This window comes from Rhinolophus sinicus, chromosome 4 (assembly GCF_057876585.1).
Source record: "Rhinolophus sinicus isolate RSI-liver-muscle chromosome 4, RSI-T2T, whole genome shotgun sequence".
In the NCBI taxonomy this organism is placed as follows: domain Eukaryota; kingdom Metazoa; phylum Chordata; class Mammalia; order Chiroptera; family Rhinolophidae; genus Rhinolophus; species Rhinolophus sinicus.
Genome location: NC_142504.1, coordinates 106,045,676 through 106,065,663, shown reverse-complemented (window position 1 = coordinate 106,065,663; position 19,988 = coordinate 106,045,676). Strand labels below are relative to the sequence as shown.

The 19,988-nt window shown below is 42.3% G+C and overlaps 1 long non-coding RNA gene across 2 annotated transcripts; it reads left to right on the top strand.

The window, feature by feature from the left end:
• The first annotated feature begins 1,132 nt into the window (after positions 1–1,132).
• On the top strand, positions 1,133–8,487 carry LOC141573059 (uncharacterized). Of its 2 annotated transcripts, XR_016021183.1 has the most exons (4): positions 1,133–2,278; positions 3,182–3,285; positions 4,821–4,963; positions 7,984–8,487. It is a non-coding gene; the product is annotated as an uncharacterized LOC141573059 (long non-coding RNA). The 2 variants fall into 2 exon arrangements; XR_016021182.1 differs by having other exon boundaries at positions 1,133–3,285.
• The last annotated feature ends 11,501 nt before the right edge of the window (positions 8,488–19,988 follow it).

Here is a 19,988-nt window from a genome sequence, read left to right as displayed (position 1 = left end):
GAGCTGCGCCCTCCACAACTAGATTGAGGACAACAAGCTGCTGCTGAGCTTCTGCAGGGGTGACCGGATGACTCAGTTGGTTAGAGCGCGAGCTCTCAACAACAAGGTTGCTGGTTCAATTCCCTATGGGATGGTGGGCTGCACCCCCTGCAACTAAGGATTGAAAAGGGCAACTAGACTTGGAGCTGAGTTGCGCCCTCCACAACTAGATTGAAGGACAACAACTTGGAGCTGATGGGCCCTGGAGAAACACACTGTTACCCAATATTCCCCAATAAAAAAATTTAAAAAAAGAATCAGAGAAATGCAATTTCTTTTCAACATTGAGCTAATCTCACCCACAAGAATAACAAAATTTTTAAGTGATGACAAGAGTTGGCAAAGATAATGGAAAAGGCAGATGTTGCTGTTAAGTATATATTTTGAAAGGGCAATTTTGCTCTGTTAATATTTTTAAGATGCATTCCCTACTACCTAGCAATCCCATGTCCTAGTATTTATCCTGAAGAACCTCACACGTGTGCACTAAGTGCGTGAATGCAAGGATTTTCAATGCAGCCAAGTTTATAACAGGAAAAACAACCTGGAAACAAACTACATGTCCACTAGTAGGGAAACAGTTGTGTAAACTGTGATATACCCATTCTATCTGTGATATACCCATAATATAGAATACTTCAGAAAAATAATGAGGCTGATCTTTATGCTCTGACACGGAGAGAGCTCTAAATCATACTGTTAAGTTGGGGCAGAAGGGGAGACGGCAGTTTGAAGATTGTTCAGTGTTTATGTAGAGATACACATAATACAATTACATGTTTTCAATTTAGGAAAGCAAATACATAGAAAAAGTTCTCAGATACTGTGTTTCCCCAAAAATAAGACCTAGCCGGACAATCAGTTCTAATGCGTCTTTTGGAGCAAAAATTAATATGACTCAGTCTTATTTTACTATAATATAAGACTGGGTCTTATATAATATGACATAAGACCAGGTAATACATAATACCAGGTAATATAACATAGTATAATGTAATATAATACCGGGTCTTATATTAATTTTTGCTCCAAAAGACGCATTAGAGCTGATTGTCCAGCTAGGTCTTATTTTCGAGGAAACAGGGTACACACCACTGCCCTCTGGGGAGTGTACTTGGATAGTGTGGATGGGATGTTGAGGATGTGAATTGGTGACTTTATCTGTAATTTTTTCATTTGTATAAGGAAAACATACTCATGAATTAATGTGAAATTTATCTTTTTTGATTGAAAGCTAATGCAAAGTATAAAAACCCATTTTTTGCAAAAAGCTAAATTACAGATTTACTCTTCTCTGCAACAAAACTTTGCAGTGGAATTATTTCAGTCATGAGCTGCCTTTCCAACGCGTTCAATTTATCAAGAGTCTGTTTACACACATTTTCTCTCCTCTATCTGTGCTATACAAAGCAAAATATATCTCCTCATTGGAAAGTGGTGGGAGTGGCAGTAAACCCAGAATTAATATAGGGGTGTGGTCCTTGCGTACAGGTGTGATATTATTCGGTCTCTATTTGTTCACCTTCAACTCTTTATAGATGAGGACTAAGCTTTGGAACCAGGCAGAATTCTGCCCTTTCATGACTTTGGGACCTCCGATTAATTACCTAATCTCTAAATTTCAGGTTCCACTTTTCTCAACATCAGGATAACACCTACTTCAAAGTAAACAAGATGTTAAAAGTGAAATTATTTAACATAATGCCTGATTGTACCGAGTGAGTGGAAGACCTTGAAAAGTCAAGCATGCCACTTAACAGTGTAAACTTGAGCAAAGTAATTCAACCTCTCTGGGTCTCAGTTTCCTCATCTGTGAAATGGGTATAACAGTATTTTCCTTAGACATATGAAGGTTTCTCTGTATCATAAATGTAATGAATAATTCCATATGTGGACCATAACAATTATCATGCCAGGCTTTGTTTCCCTTCCTTCCCGTGTTCCTCTCCCTTCTCAGGCAGCTTTTGCATTTCCTAGCTGACTCGGCAGATGGAGCAGTTGACTTGCACAGTAAGCCTCGGCCCAGCTGGCCTGAGGCCTGTCCCCACAATGCAGCTGTCCTGTGCTGCTTTCACTGGAGACAAACCTGCATTTCTTCCTGAAAGTTCGTCAGCCCAGGGAAACAGCCTTGGCAGAAGGCAGCAACAGCAGTGTCGAAATACAGTCTGAGGTTTCCTGTAAACACCCAGCCACCTGGAAGCCCCACAGGTGCAAAGTCAGTTTTCCAGGCCTGCGACAGGTAAGCCAAATATCCATTGCTTTTCTGCAGGCTTTGGGCAAGTTTCAGGGGTACTTCTTTAGGGAGCAGCTTCTTATCAATTACTATTCTGTCTGTAAGGAAGACTTTGTTAATTACCCGGCTCTCATGAAAACTTTTTTGGCTTTTGGAATCAAGGAGACTATGTTGGCTCCCCATGTTTTGGTCTACTTGGGTGAAGGGAAGTGGGTGTTCTCGGTTGCATATCCTATAAGATAGGATACCTAGAGGCAACTTCTTCTACGGGGCCCCCTTTCCCACGCCAGTCCACAGAAGTTTATGAGCTTGAATCCAACATCCAGCTTTCTAGGATCCAACAAACATCGCCTGGCCTGCCCTGCTCCAAGAAGCTGGGTAAGCGCTGGACCCACATGGGGACCAGAGGATTGAGTTCAGGACACCTGTGTTACAGCAACAGGATGTCCAGCACATGTCACAACAACGTGCCAGGGCAGAACCCCAGCAGTAATATCCCAGAACACAGTTTTCATATGATTCCAGCACAGCAGAGTTGCTGGGGGCTGAAAGTTCAATTTGAACAGCACTTTGCAACCCTATCAGACCCAATGCCCCGCTGTATAAGAAATATTGTGTAAATCTCCCCTATAGTATCCTTACGTGAAATGCAGATACAACTTATCTACTCAGGTAATAGTTTCATCAATCTAATGTCCTAACAGTAATATAAAGAACAGATAAAAGCAAAGTCATAAGAAATTAATATGTATTTTTTTTTAAAAAGTGAGCCTTTATTTCCTTGTTTCACAAATAAAGCTGGCTGTGCTTTACGTATTTCAATATGAAATACATATTTCAATATGACAATGCTGAGACACAACTATAGATAGAAGACATAAGGAAGTCCCATGCTTATGCCCGCTCCAGACTCACTCATGTACGGTAACCACGAACGCAGAGAAGTGTTGGTGACCCGGTACTACAAGCTGCATTGCACTGGTGAATAACTTTCTGTTCAGTTCCAACCAACTGTAAGTATATTTCCTTAATTTACATAGAATTATTGTAGAGTAAAGCCATGAAAGATAAGTTGTGTTTATACATAAAACAGAGTTAGGTTCTAGGCTCATTACTTGTGACAATTTCTCCTTCACCGCCTACACACACACACACACACACACACACACACACACACACACACATCATTTGTAATTTCCTAAATAGCCCCTAGGAGGCAGTATTACCATTGTTGAGAAGACTGGTGTGCCCCAGGGAGGTCAAAGGTGCCCCAAAGCTCCGGGAGTGCCGTTAGCTGCCTCCTAGAAACCATCAGATTCTCCAGGTAATTCCTTAACACTTCTCCCAAGATTTTGGCACAGGTGGTGTCAGATTTGATACAACGCAGAGTGGAGACCTATCACAGGTGGCTCTGTGCTGGATTCTGTATGACAATGCAGCTAGTATCTCAGACCTTGGACAGACGACACTGCAGCCCACTACAGTCAGCCTGGGAAATGCAGGTGAAAAAGAGGCACCTGGTTCATTCCCTGAGCCACCTTCCACCCCACTGCACGTTGCCAGGCGATGGAGGAACGGCCTAGAAGCCAGGCCCAAAGCAGATCCCCATACAACAGGGCTGGCCCAGCTCTGCATCAGCCTCTGTGATGATTTGGGAATCCAGGGTGTCAGGGGGCTCCTGGTTTGGTCTCTAGTTAGCTGAATGTTCTGGTTACTTGACAGTTAATTCACAAGCCTGTTTGCTTCGATCCTTGTAAAACTCTTCTAAAATTTATGAACTCGACCTTCACTAAAACAATTGTTTATTAGTAGGCAAAATTCCTTTTTCTTTCCTGTCTTTTCCAATTTCTCATAATGCGGCTATAATATTTCTATGTTAGTACAAACATATCTAGTAAACACACACGTCCAGTTTCCCGGCTTATGAATAGTACACACCAGGGCACGGAGTTTTGTTTAACTTTAAGGATACTGCAATTCGGGCTCCTCTTTCTGAACAGTTCTCACCATGAAAGGTGCCTAGGCAGGCATCAAAGATTGTGTTTACTGTGGATTCTGATCTCAGGAAATCTCCTGAAAGAGTAATTGATATTTTTTGTTTCAGTTGTTATGTATTTTTCTACTACAATAGTTTTTTTCTCCTACAATAAATGTAGTGTGTACTGTGTCAGTTGAGGGTCTCTGAGAAGCAGATGCAAAGACGAAATTCAATGTATGAGATTCTGTTAGAGGAAAGGCCTGTGGGAGAAAGTGGTGGAGGAGCCAGGACTGGCTGAGGGCAGGGAGGCCACGATGTGGGATGTGCGTATAATCCCAAGTACAGGTTGGTGTAATTATGTAGCTAATTAAATGTTGACTGAATCTATGAACTCATGAGTACCATGAAAAAGGAAAACAAAATTAAACACTTTGAAGACACTTGGTAAAAACAAATACGTCTTCACTAAAACGTATTTTTGATCAAATCAGATATGGGTAAGATCACTGTAAAAGTTTAGGGGAAATTTATTAATATTTAGTAGAATTCTACACTTTCGTTGTGTTGCAGTGTTTCTGCAGTTTAAAGAAACTAAAACTGGAAATCATTGCCAATACATTCAGGATGTGATTTGTGCAAAACAAATGATAAAGAGCTCTAATCAATGGATCCTATGCCAAGAAAAGATGATAGGCTTACATCACAAGACTGGTGTGAGTATACATGTCTGTTCTTCAAACTGAATGAAAATGTTTGCTTTTTTAGAAGTCTGTAATTTGATGGGTTTTCTCAATTAGCCAGCCAACTGCTCCTGACCGTGGGAGGTTTCTACATTTATTAACGCAGTACAACTTCATTTGCCACTAATTCTTACATGTAGGATAATAAAGAATAAAAACAAGGTGTTCCTGAGATGGAGAGAGTGTGTGAAAGTCAATTTAGGGTTACGGTTATGTTTTCTCTTTCCATAAATATTTGTTAAGAATGGTTTTAGGACCTTGCCAAAATCATAGATGGCCTCCTTTGATTTCACATCTATATTTTGCAAAGCTTTATACACATTATATGGCGTAAGTTTCTCAACCCCCAAAGGACAGAAATCAGCCTAAGAGTTTTTCTACTGTCCATATACTCTCTACCTAAGACATACTAGGGATTATTCACCTATCACCTATATTACCCTCTGCTGAAGAAAAGATTAGTTTTAAATTTTGATTCAACAAAGACCCACCTCCATCCCCAAGCTATTTCGTGTGGTTAATTCATTCATGTGGAATTGCCTGCAAACCCCTAACTGGTCCCCTCACCCCACTCGCGGGTCGTGTGGGGAAAGCACATGATCCAGAAGCCACACAGGTGTAATAAAGAAGCCTGATTAATATAATGCCAAATAACCAACATTTTGTATCTGGGTTTTGGAAGAAATTTCTGAGAGGTTTGTTGTATATTCAGCGTGTCTTTCATTGGTTTCAAGCTTTATCTCCTCTGAAAATAACATGAGGACAGAAGTTGTTTCCCTCAACCTGGTCTCCATGAAGCTGGACAGGGTCCAAACATCCACAGGCTACTCTTCTGTGAAGCATGGTACCATCTTCCGGGTTGCAGGCTGGAGGCAGGATCTTCATTTCCAAGGAGTGAGCCCTGATGGCCAGATAATTCTGTATAACCTCCAAGTTCAGCCAAGCTCTGAGTGTTGGGAGCACACGTTGCTGTCATATCTTACTGTCTTACTATTGGCCACTGCAATTCCAAAGGCAGGGAGCAAACTGGGCAAAGACTGGGCCTGAGGGTTCCTTCCCAAGCATGCTCATTGGGGAGTTTCAAAGAGCTGGGTGGAAATCGGGCTAGACTTACAGAGTCGCCTGCTGTGAGGGGACTGCTAAGAAAGCGAAGTGTTTTGGTGGAGTCAGAGATTGGATGTTTCTGACCCTTTTAGGAGGAAAAGAATGTGGCTGATTGTGGCAGGGAGTCTCGTGAATGCCCACATGCAGAGTGGACGTTTGAGAACTAAACCGTCCATAAAGCCAGGCATTATAAATAGGCTGTGAGGGTGGCAAGCATTTATTTTGGTCCACAGAGGTCTGGATTTGCTAAGCATCACAGGTGAGCCAAGGAGGTTACCAGCGGCTCCTCAGTGCCCTGGAGGGTTTTCCAGTCAGTAAAACCTACACTGCCGTGATCTAATGGCTGACTAGGACAATGTAATAACCCACAACGAGTCTCCAGCCTAATTCTCTTTCTAAATGAAGTTGAGTGGCTGGGGTAGGGGTGTTTCTCTTAGAAAGTTTCATGGTGCATTTGTAGTAAATTGTGAATTCCACTTTGGAAGCAAGCAAAACGGTTTGAACATACCGCTTTCCGAGGCTGGAATAACGGGCCTTTGCTTACCTCCCAAGCTAAGGCACCCACCTTCTTGTGGAAGAGACTAATCTCCCCTCTGGTCTTTGTGGCCAGCCTCACCCCTTGAGAACCTCCTTTTTTCTCTGTCCTTCTGTCCTTCTTTTATGTACATTTAGTTCCCACAGGCTTCCTTTATCAATATTTCAATTGGTTGCTGCTGACCTATACTTGAATCCAAATATTTGCCCTATTCAGTGTGAATTGTGCATTCAGCCAAATGCTTGATTATGTCTGTGCTCTTTTGAGCAAACTGAATGGGCTACTTGACTAGGTAATGCCAATATAGCTTGGTCATTAGTAGTGTTTGTTAGAATTGACCAGATGCAACAAGGAAGGAAGGGCAGAGAAGAAGGGGTTTGTGTTCCACTTTCCTTCCAGTGCAGCCATGGTGAAGAGAATGAAGTGTGCTTTCCAAGGCATAATTATAAACGGTCTCCATGCTCCTCCAAACGGACCCTTAGTCTGGTACAAATCAAATGAGCCAGCAATCAAAGAGGATGGGTCCCCCTGAAGGCTCACAGTTTTGTTTACTCATTAGAAAATGAAAATTAAAATGGTATTTTTTTTCAGTGGTGGCCAGCATTCTTATTTTCTTATTGATTAATTGCCCTCAGTATCACTCCTTACACTGCTGTACAACCATGGTATTTTTCTCTGTATGCAAACTGACCTTTTATGAACATCGAATGTTACAGGACTGCACAATAACTGTGATATGCCAAGCCGTAATTAATACAATTATGTATTGACCTACAAGGTGCTCAGTCCTGAGTTATTTTGTGGAAACACTTCATGTGGAGTAAGATTTGGAATTCTTGGCTCTAACCCAAGGGAGGAAATCAGTGCGGGTCCAGAAGGATTTGCCAGAAACAAGAAGAGTGGTTTTGAAATGGACGTGAATTTGGCCAGGGGCCTGGAAGAGGAAATAATAAAAAGAATGTGCCTAAGCGTTTGCACTTGCCCTCGAGAAAGAAGTTCATAGCTTGTTGGAGAAGGCAGACATGTGAACAATGTAGGAAAGGTAGGGACGGGAATACTTGGAGCAAGATACAAAGTGATTTGGTAATTATGGACCAAAACCAAATACGAGCAAAAGGACTCCTGCCCTCTGGGAGCTCACAGTCTGTTAGAGGAGCTTGTTCATGGACACACAAAAATAGTATCAGAGGCAGGCTATGCTTAAGAGGACAACAAAGTGACAAGGGTATTCAGAGCTGAGAGAGGTACACTGCGTTTGCCTAACCTAGGTTATTGTCTGAAGAGTTTACAAAATTCTTTTTTATTGTTAAATATGTATTCATAACCGCATTTTCTCTTTCCTCTTCAAATTCAGAAAGCACATGCTTATGCCGGTGAAGACAAAGGACGCCCATCCAATGACTGTTGGCTCACATATGATATTGAAGGTGTAGGTTCCCCCGCTGGCTCTGTGGGTTGTTACAGCTTCATTGGAGAAGACTTGGATAACAGCTTCTTGGATACACTGGGACCTTTATTGTAGCTGATTCTGCATGAAATGGGTGTGACTCTCTCCAAAGGTATGACATCATCCAGATATTGTTTCAGTAGAAGTTAAGATCACAAAACTCTTTAAGCATCTGCCACATCGCTCTTTGATTACAAGTGGATTTGCTGCCTGACTTCTGTGTTTCTGTTACACTGATTGCAATGCCCGGTTGTATAAAACAGGAGAGGGAAGGAAGGAAATGGATATTAAGCACTACTGTATACCAGGCATTAAACTAGACATTTTCAACTTTGTTTCTCTCTTATTTATGGAGAAGATTTTTCGCTTACTCCTTGGTTCTTGGTCTGTCAATGTTATACGAGTAAATATACATTATTTCTCCTGTAATTTTTGAAATGTACATATTAGCCTCATTTTAGCAAATATGAAAGTGGCATCCTGTTAGTGAGGTAACCTTGACATCAGATGTTTCTCTACGGTCAAAAAAAAAGAACACCACAGAGTAAAGGCAAGACACTGAAGTAACCTGTACATATGGTATTTGAGTTGGGGGGAGGGGGTGAAAAAGGGGAGAATGTCAGAGGAGTGCTTCAAAAGTATTTTCTTTTTCCTCATAACTGTCTAGCAATGAGCAAACTGTTACTGCTGTAAGATGTTTGGAAACCGATTATATAAACAAAAATAAGTATTGCTCTTATAAGAGCATATTAACATGATTTATACAATTAATCACTGCATTACTAATAATCACAATGACATAAGAGTAAGCCCCATTACTTACAACAAGGTTAAATAATCAATTCTAAAAATATTTGTATCACACCTGTACTCATTTCCTAGGGCTGCCAAAACAAAGTACCACACGTTGGGTGGCTTACAAAATAGAAACTTATTCTCTCGTAATTCTGGAGGCCTGAAGTCCAAAATCGAGGTGTTGGCAGGGCCGTATTCCCTCTGAAGGCTTAGGGAGAATCTGCTCCAGGCCTCTCTCCTGGATCCTGCTTGTCTGCCATCTTTGGTGGTTATAGATGCACCACTCCAATCTTCTCTGGACATGTCTTCACGGGACATTCTCTGGTGTTTTCACAACACCTGTCCTCCTAAGGGGCGGTCTTTGTGTCCAAATTTCCCCTTTTTATAAGGACACCAATCATATTGGATTAAGGTCCACACTATTCCAGGATGACCTCATCTTATCTCATTACATCTGCAATGACCCTGTTTCCAGATAAGGTCACATTCCCAGATACTAGGTGTTAAGACTTCAACACATATTTTGAGGGGAACACAAGTCACCCCATAACAGCACCTCTTTTCCAATAACTTTCAAGTAATTTGGAATCTTACGTAGACTACATTGCCAATATAATATAATATAATATAATATAATATAATATAATATAATATAATATAATATAATATAATATAATATAATATAATATAATATAATATGTTTCTACTCCTAGAACTAAATCACACTGATGTAATAATTTGGTATTAGCGATGTGACAACAGAAAGTCCTAAATTAAGAGGAAGTGTACAAAAAGAGTCCTCACATAAATCTTTCTCTATCAAAAGCCCAAGGCCATGTCTAAAAACTGCACTATTAGAATAAGGGAAAGGGATCAGGGCTCCTGGATGAGACCATTGCATACAACGCTACATTTAATGGTGTATTGTTTCCACCACTGTGTCTGATGCATCAGAGAGACCGAAAGCCTCACGGTCCAAGCTAGCTGAGTGAGGTCGAACCTTTTTCAACATCACACACACACACACACACACACACACACACACACACACACACACACATAAATGAGGAAGAAGCAGGACACTGCTGATTTAAGTAAAAGAATTCAGCACCCAACATGGAAAAAACTTTCCCTAAGAAGTGAGTCGAGAAGATCTGTTGTTCCCCAACTATTCCAAACCTGAGTGTGTTTCGTTTTCAGTCAAGAAAATAAGGGTCTTGATCAAGAACAATGACCAAGCACAATAGGTTATAACCAAAGGCCAGAAAAAATGTTGGTTCTCACATCGGCATGATGGATTATTTGCTAAAACAACTACTATTAATTAAGGGAGATATTTTGCTTTGCTGATGGAAAAAAATATACAAGTAATATGCTTGGCTGTGACAACAATAAATAAGGTTAAATATGTACAAATGATCTACTGAATTTATATAGACTCGATGCAGAAAAATACATTTTCCCCCATTTCTGGTATTTTCTGCAAGATCAGAATTACTTGTATTTGATGTTTTTGCCTAAATATTTCATACGCAACAGAAATGTATAAAGTAGTATAATGCCATGCTTAATATCTGGTGGTTTTAAAATAGTTATCACTTAAAATATCTTAGAAACCATAAATATTAAATATATGAATTAATGCAAAATTGTATGAATTGATGTATCAAAGTATGGAAGGTATTCAGCTTGGTTCAATAAAAGGTTATTATTAATGCCACCCTTTCATTATAAAGGCATTCAGAATAAGGCTCTGTGGCATACAAACTATTTTGAGTTGAAAGCACCCAAATTTCTGAAACCCCTTATCTGCCTAAATGCAGAGTCTCCTAAAAAGAACTTAATTGTCATAAGCCCTCTCCCCTGAGCAACTCTAATATCTTCTTGGACAGAAGTCTATATCACACTGTGGGGACCGAGCCAGGAGTGCAGTTTCCAGGTTCTCAGCCTCGCGTAGAAAGGTGCTGGCTCAGGTCGTAAATGGTCATCAACTATGATTGGGTGGCCATCAGCTGTGGCCAGTTGGCCGTCAGCTGTAATCAGTGAGCCATTGGCCACTAATATAACTACCATGGCTACGCTAACAGAAAATGAGAGCTAGCAAGAAGATGGTAGCTGAACTAGCAAGCGCGGATTGCAGTTAGCAAGTGAGGTTGGTTGGCAGAGAAGCGGATGGCAAGTTGCAGATCGTGTGGATCCTGCTTCCTGTGTCTCCAACCCAGCTGCCAGTGAGACTACAGTGGTATGACTCCCCTATCTAAGGCTCCTTGGGTGTTCCTGTTTAGCCTCACCATATCCTGGGGTCTTGTGCAGAGAGTGGGACCAGAGACCCCGCCTGACACCCTACATGACACACACCCAACATACATTGCCACAAAATTATCATCTCTTCCATCTATTGTCCTAATGGCCCTTTTATCTTTCCAAAAAGACTTTTTTAAGTGCCTTTTCTCCCTCACCCGCCATCCTGTTTCTAAGAAGTCATTGGTTCTACCGGAAGTATTCCCAGTCCTCTATCAAAATGGTATCTAAGCCCCAGATTTCTCCCTGAGTCACACTTTTCTGTGAATAGAAATAGGTCTTTTCTCTGGGTAATCTATCTTTTGTCAGTTTTATCTGCAGACTTCAAGCACAGAACCTAAGAGGATAGAGGAAAAGTTTTCCCTCCCCAACACCACTACTCTCTGAAACTTGCAAGGCATGGTTTATGTGTTTACTCTTTTCAGGTGTTAGCTCATCTCACAAGTGGGTTTTATTATCCCATTGAACAAACGAGGTACTTCAGACTGAGAAGTAACCTGTTCATGATAGAAGGGGGACTTTTAAAGCAGATCTAGCTGAACCCAAATGCCATATTCTTTCCATTGAGCCTCTATATCGTTTGATGGTTGTGTTACCTAGCTTCAGGTCTTCAAAGAATAAACTACGTGGTCTTATTTGGGCCTCTCTCTTTCCTTCACCCTCTCCCTCTCCCTCTTCCTCTTTCTAGAGTTGCTTGCACTTAATGATTGAACACCACGTTGCATCCAGAAAGAACTATTCCATGTATTTATGATTCACTGACATGTAATAAACCATGTGTTATATGATTTTATATATATATATATACTCTAGCCTGATAATACAGACTCTTCTTTATATACAAATTGAGATTGAGCCAATGCTAACACTTAATGCTCTGGATGTTACAGAAAAACATCTCTGTCCTCAAAATCAGAGTATTGTGTGTTACCCCAGGCCTGCAGTATAGTGGCTTCTGGTCCTGCGTTTGCCACTAACCGTGATTTTTGTGGAAATCCCTCAGGCTCCTTGAACCTCTGCTTTTTCACCACACACTTAATATCTAATATCTCAGTCTTACTTCATAGGATTGTGCTCTCAAATGAGAAAATGTCGAGGAAAGAGTTTCTTACAGGTGAAATCCCCAAAGGGCTAGAACTTTAAAAATTATTGTGAACCATTGTGGGGGCAGAGCCCCAGAAAGTAGTTTCCAGGCTCTCGGCCTCACATAGAAAGGTGTTGGCTCAGGTAGTAAATGGCCAACTGTGATTGCATGGCCATCAGCTGTGGCTAGTTGGCCATCAGCTGTAACCAGTGAGCCATTAGGCCACAATATAACTGCTGTGGCTACGCTAGCAGAGAGGAGAGAGAAAATGGGGGCTAGCAAGAAGATGGCGGCTGGGCTAACAAGAGCGGATTGCAGAGAGGCGGATGCCGCCAGAGAGAATGTAGTGGTATGACTCCCCTACCTATGGCTCCGTGGGTGTTCCTTTTTGGCCTCACCATATCCTGCGTTCTTGTGTGGGGAGTGGGAGCAGAGACCCCCAAGGCCGCCCGGCATGACAAATGGTGCAGCGAGCAGGGTCTCCCGCACGACAACCATGTTACTACTAGAGGCTACATATCCGGTGCGGCCCTTGCTGAGGTGTCAGGTCAACCACTCATTGGCTCAGTCGGTGCGCTTAAGGGTTTATTTTCCTCTAGAAACAGGGGCCTGCATGGCACCCTTTAAAACTCATGTTAGAAAGCCTGGATAATAAATTATGAAGAGAACAAAGGCTGAGCTCATCGAAAAGCGATTGCTCTGTGGGTAAATACAACCCCACCATGTATTAAACAAAAATTAAACCCCATTTTCTTGTTCATAGTTAAGTTGCCATCAATTCAAATAGAACAAGGCACTGGACACAGTTAATAGACTGCAGGCCGGCCAGGCCCGGCTTTGAAAGCAGTTAAGCTTCCCTGAAGTGCTGCTTGTGCCCAATTATAACTCACTACTTACCATCTTCATAATTTAAATCTGTCCGCCCCTGAGGGGGGAAAATTTTTTGCTAATCAAAGCCATGAATGCACCTTTTTCCTTTTGACAGCATTAAATTAAAGCTAAATGGTTGGTTTTGAATGAGTTACTGTGAAGAATAAAGGCATTAATGAGGTAATTTCATTACGGAGACTCATCCAGGCCTATGTGAAAACGAGGGAAGTAAGTGGAGGGGAAAGCCGCGGAGGAAATTAGGGTTCCTTCCACCCTAATTAATGTTTGGGGGCATTTAGGACAGGCACCAAATTAACTGCTCCAAAGAACTCTCATTGAAAAAAAAAAAATACATTGTGGCCGTCCCGTGTAATTAGAAGACAGTGCAAGGAGAAGACTCTGTGCGTATAAAGCAGGTCTTTAACTGAGTCGGCTGGTCAGAGAACTGGCCATTAGGGAGGCAGAGGTTTAAGGCAGCGCTAGGCAGACAATATAGGATTGTTTAGGTCCTTGGGCTCTGTGAGCTGTAAACAGGTAGCCTCTGAATAAGGAATTATGAGATTCCTGGGAGGCCTGTCTTCCCAGCAAATCAGTCTTAAATGCATCCAAAAGGAAGAAAGAAAGGGGACATGGTTAGCAGAGAGAACACTCAATGCTGGTCTTAAGTGATTACATGAGGTTGTGCCAGCCTCTCTCATTGAGTTATCTTTACACTGCTTTTGTCTCCCCTAATTGGAGCTGATGAGGTGCTAATTGGAGGCCTTTTTAAAAAGCCCACTACTTTAATCATTGGAAAATCTGGGAAGACTGAGGGGGTGGAGTTCATGAGACAAGGAAAAAAAAAAAAAAAGACAAAGAGAAAAAGAAAATTTATAAAGTGTAGCTTGACAAAAAAGAAAGCTGTCATTTGTGTGTGTCTAGGAGGGGTGAAAGGGAAAGGTTTGATAGGCAAGAAAGACAGAGCAGCCAAGATATATTTCATTTAAAAGTCTTTCCAAAGTGTCTTCACATATCAGCTAGAATAGGACTATGATTAGACCAGCTGTTTCTTCCCTTTAAGTCTCATATTTAATTCTGATAATTCTCTGGATTCAGGCTAAAACCTTTACGTTCCAACCCTCTGGCTCCTTTTCAAAATTATAGGGAGAGAGTGTAAGGAGACAGGCATGTGTCATTGTGGGGACAGAGTCCCAGAGAGCAGTTTCCAGGCTCTCGGCTTCACGTGGAGAGGTGCTGGCTCGGGTAGTAGATGGCCATCAGCTGTAATCAGATGGCCATCCGCTGTGGCTGGGTGGCCATCAGCTGTTACCGGTTCGCCATTAACCACTAATATAACTGTTGTGGCTATGCTAGGGGATAGGTTGGTGGGCAGAGAAGCGGAGGGTGGATTGCAGCTAGCAAGTGCAGTTAGCAAGTGTGGATGACGGATTGCAGATCGTGTGGATCCTACTTCCTGTGTCTCACCCGGCCACCATCGAGACTGGGGTGCAGGAAGACCCCCTGTTGGGGTACTGGCAGATGTTTGCTTTTGTGTCTCGACCAGCCGCCAGTGAGAATATAGTGGTGTGACTCCCCTGCCTATGGCTGCGTTGTTGTTCCTTTTTGGCCTCACCGTATCACGCATTCTTGTGCGGGGAGCAGGAGCTGAGACCCTGTGTGACAGTCATGCAGACCTTTGTCCTTCCTCTCAGAGTGAAAGTTTTTCTCATTGAATGTAATTTGCCGTCTCCTCAGGCCATGGAGCAAATGCTTGTTCTCAGACCTTCCTGTACATCACAGGCATGGAGTGAAAGAAACACACTTATGAAAATGTCTTCAAGGAATAAGAATTGGGGAAAAGAAGGCAGACTTGACTTCCCAACAGTGCCTCCGAGAGTTGTGTGTTCTGTTTCTCCTGTATATTCTTCTGCGCTTTCCAAATCTTTAGAACTGAGCCTGTATAATTTTTATCATCTGAAAAATAGCATTTTATTGTCTCCAGTGAAGGTAACTTTTGTTGAAATTTTTAAGACACAGAGAAATCAGAATGGAGTGAGTGGCAGGGAGGAGACTTATGCTGTGAAAGTGTGAGCTTCCAGAAACACCTGAAGGACGGGAGCTGGAATTGCCTGCTCCTGCTGTGTAACAGGACCCGTGGAAAAGCAGGGACGCCATGGAGATTCGGAGACAAGAATCAAGCATGCGGGTTATACAGGCTCCCATTCATCTCCCCTTCCCCGGCTTCTTGGAGGGTTTATACGGTATGCCAAGAGATTTAGCACTTTATATATTGTCTCATATTGTCATTAAACACTTCTTAAAGGTTCATTTCCTGACCCATTGTAACTTACTTTAGGGCAGTAACCCTGCAATTTGTCTTCCATTCCCATCTAAATATTCAAGTGCTTAAGTTGTCTTTTCCACTCTGCCTTAATGTAAAATCCAGCCATGCTCTAGGCTATCAGTCAAAAAAATACGAAACTGACAGGCCTCAGGTCAGTCTGTAAACATGAGCATGTGATATGTGCCAAAACCAGTGCAACTGCATTTTATCCTTGTGAAATGCGTTGATGCATATCAAGTGCTTGGAACGGTGCCTGGCGTCCAGAGTTAGGGGTCAGTAACTTAAAGCTGACTCAAGGAGACAGTGAAAGGGGCAACCCTGGGAAGCAGACAGAGTCCTAAAAGGCCAAAATGATGTACAAGGAAAGAGATGCCACATTTGGTTTGAAAACTAAATCGAAGGAAGAGTTTGGTGTAGGGGGAGATATTTAGAATTAGCATCATTTATGTCACTTATGGGCTGAGAAGGCAGCCTGCCAGTATCTTGGCTCTAGGTCCCTGAGACAACACTCCCCATGTGGAGAACCTCACATTCACCACACTGGAAAGATCCCTGCAGATGCCACTCTCCTGCAGATGACGAACTGATGGGCTCCCAATCACCCAGGTCACCAAGAGTGGCCGAGTCTGCACCAGACTCTAGATCTTCAACCTCCTGGCTGAGGGCTTCAGCCGCCCCACAGGACCAGGACCTGGCCAGCCTCCTCCTCTGACTCTCACGAGAATGTTAGATTGGAACAGGAGAGCTCTGATGTCCTTTGTATACACACATAAGCACTTGCACACATATACTGACACCTAGACCTACAGATCTGCCCCAGTTTGGGGGGAAAACCTTCTTTCATCTTACATGGACAATTTGAATACCTAGAGGAAAGTCTCTGTGTTTCTCAGTGACTCTCCATCAAACTGACTCATTCGGTAACTCATGCACCCATGCACTCAGCAAATACGGGGGTGCCTGCCAAGTGCCAAACCCTGAGCTGAGTGCTGGAGATCCAGAAGTGAGCCCAAAACTAACACAGCCCGACACAACCTGCCCTCATGCAACTTCTTGTCCAGTGCAGGAGGCGGGCATTAGTTACACAAAGATTTACACAAGGAACTCTCTGCCTCCTGGTGCTGTGAGAAATGCTATGGAGGAAAAGCAGTGAGTGGTGCCAGAGCAGCTGGTGAATGTTGGACAGTCATTCACCAAGTCTCCAGGTAACACTGAGGCAGGTGTCTCGACAACTCTGAGCTATAGTCAGCAGACAGCAGAAACTCCCCTTTACCCCCCCCAACTGCCGCTGCTATTAAAGCAGCGTCTAATGAGTTAATGAGCAGCCCTAAGATGGAGGGTGAGGAGGTTGGGGGAGGGAGGACACGTAGCAACCTGAGGGTGTCAGCAGATGCTTCAGCAGGAAGCTCTTTGCCAGTTGGCTGCAGCTTCTGAAAGAGCAAGCAGAAGGGTCAATCAATGTGGCCTCTATCAATGCAGCGACTGTATTTTTTAATAATAATTTTAAAAAACAGAACACATGATCTAACACGCTTCTTTTTGTTTAGTTTTACAAATTTGATAAAGTAACTTGCACAGACCAAAATTAAAGTGAACTTAGTTATATAATTATTCAATTGGCTTTATTGGAAAAACTCCTTTATATGAGGTCTGGGACATAGGCATTTTAGCTTGAGAGAGACATGTGAAGAGTGTAGAGGCACACCCCCCAATTTGATAAGGAAGAAACAGAGATCCAGAAAGGTAAGCGACTTCCTTACGGGGCCTGCCAATGGCAAGCTAAGAGAGAGGGGCTCCTGGTTTACAAGCTGGTACACATTGCCACCTGCCTGGCCCATGTGTTGGTCAGCTGCAAAGTGAAGATACGTCCAGTTAAACACATGAAAAGCTCCTGCATGTTACTATTGATAAAGCAAATGTGAATTAAGACCCCATGATATACCATTTCTCACCTGTCAAATTAGAAAAGTTCAAAAATTTGTACCAGAATGCAAGACAACTATTAAAGCTTACTGGGGTTGTATCAACAGGACTCAGGCGGCAGCTTGAAGAGGCCCCACAGGAATGACTTGAGCATTAAGGATAATAATTGCAGTGGATTCAAGCATAGCCAATATGTTAAAAACTGTGAGTTCAAAATGATGCTAAACAACAAACAGAAGAATAATGACAGCCAACAACAAAAACACATAGGTACCTTCTGGAAGATGCCTGGAAACTAACCCTTTAGTTTGAAACGGTTTTTTGTTGTTGTTGTTTTTAAGAAAGAAAAGAAAGAAATCAAGTATTTTTCCTACCCTTGTATATATAAACTGTAGCTCAAAGTAAATAGTTGATGAAAGTTGCTTTTTATAGAAACATCCAATTATTAAATGAAGAAATGATGGGATTAGAGTATCACCATCTTATCGAGCCTAATGGAAATAATGGATCAAGGAAAGCATCATGAGTGGCTGCTGATGGGAGTATACACATCCCACTGCCTATGAACTATTCTTGCCAAAAATTCCAGCTGGGTTGGCCAGTGCTGCTTCTCACGGCTTGGCGTCCTCAGACATGGACTTTGTCCAAGCAGTTCTCACTTACTGTTTTGCAATAAACTCCTAACTCATCCTCCAGCGTCTTCTGATCCTCTCAGCTCCTCACTTCAAACCTCCAGAGTGATCCCTATAAAATGTATATTTATGTGCATCTCTCCCCTGCTCCATCTGGTCAGTCCCTATCATGGGTTGAATTGTATCTCGTCCCCTCCCAAATGTTTGTTCTAGTCCTAACCCCCAGTACCTATGAAGGTGACTTCATTTGGAAAGAGGGTCTTTGCAGACATAATCAAGTTACAATGAGGTCATCCTGGATTAGGGTAGACCTTAATCAATAATTGGTGTCCTGTAAAGAAGAAAGAAATTTAGACCCGGAAACACAGAGGGAAGATGACCGCGTGAACACAGAGACTGACATTGAAGTGGTATGTCCACCAGCCAAGAAACGCCAAGGATTGCTGGCATCCACCAGAAGCTAGCAGCGCTGGATTTCCAGCTCACCTGCAGCAATCAATCCCTCTCTCACACCTATAGCATCTTCACGAAAGCAGTCGCAGCTCCTCAAGGGAGCCAGGTGTCACACACTTCCGACCTTTGCACCTATAGTTGTCTTTGGCTACAATGATTGTCATTCCTCCCCTGATTTGCTCAGATGCTACCTGGTCTTGGAACCCTCATATTTCCTCCTGGGCAGAATTAAAGTCCTTCTGGGATCCCAAAGCACTTTGTAACCACCTCGTCCTTCCTGTGTGCCAGGCAGCATTGCAGTTCGTTTCCCACCAGAGGTGAGCTCTGCTATAGAAGGGGAAACTTCTCACTCTCTCCAGAATCCCAGTGCCCAGCTGACTAACAATAGTAGCAAATGGGAGTGATTCCTAGGTCCCAAGAATTGTTCCTAGGCTTGTCCATGTATTGATTCAGTTAATTCTCACAACACTGAATCATCATGCCATTTAAGATGGAGGCACAAGGTGAAGTGACCCCATACACAACAAATGGTGGCGGCATGTATTTAGACCACGCTAGACGCAGAATTTTCATGCTCTCCTGTTTCTCAGGACACAGAGTAGTGGTAGGTGACCAGGAGATTGGACAGGGGTGTGTGGGGGGGTGGAGAATGGGGAAACAAAAGAATGAATGAATATGCAAAACTTCTTTTCATAGGTGTTCATAATCTAAATTCAACATTGGTTGTCCTACATTTCCCAAGTTAATTCCAGAGTTGGAAACACAACTTGAGAATGTGTCTGAGCCATGCTACATGGAGTGGCAAGGGAACCCAGTGGTTTCTGTATGTTCTGGGATTCACCCATACATGAATCTTGCTACTGAAGCTGACTATTTGTCCCCAGACCTCCCTCTGGCCGTGCACTGTGATCCCCCCAACCCCACAATTTTTCTTTCTTGTACTTTTTTCACCTTCCTGCCCTTAGCAACTGTTCAGTTCTTCTGCTTGCCTTTGCTGCACTACATTCTATCAGAAGGGTCAGTTAATGTGGCCTCCATCCATGCAACGACTGTATTTTTTTAATAATAATTTTAAAATACAGAACACATGATCTAACACGCTTTTGTTTTGTTTTGTTTTACAAATTAATTTGATAAAGTAACTTGCACAGACCAAAATTAAAATGAACTTAGTTATATAATTATTCAATTGGCTTTATTGGAAAAACTCCTTTATGTGAGGTCTGGGACATATGCATTTTAGCTTGAGAGAGACATGTGAAGTGATTCTGCCAAGTTCATTTTAGCCAAGTTCATTTTAATTTAACTTTCAGCAAGGTAGAATTAGCTTGATGCTTTCTACGAGCAATGTAAGTGAATGTTGAAGTCTTAGTATTCTGGTCATTAATGGAACGTTACAAAATTAAAACAATTAGCAACCACCCACTCCAGCCACAAAGGGCCATTAAGGAACTGCACTTGGTGTGTCTCCTACTCTTCACAGTTTTTTGTTTTTTAATAATAGTATGATACACATAACATAAAATGTACC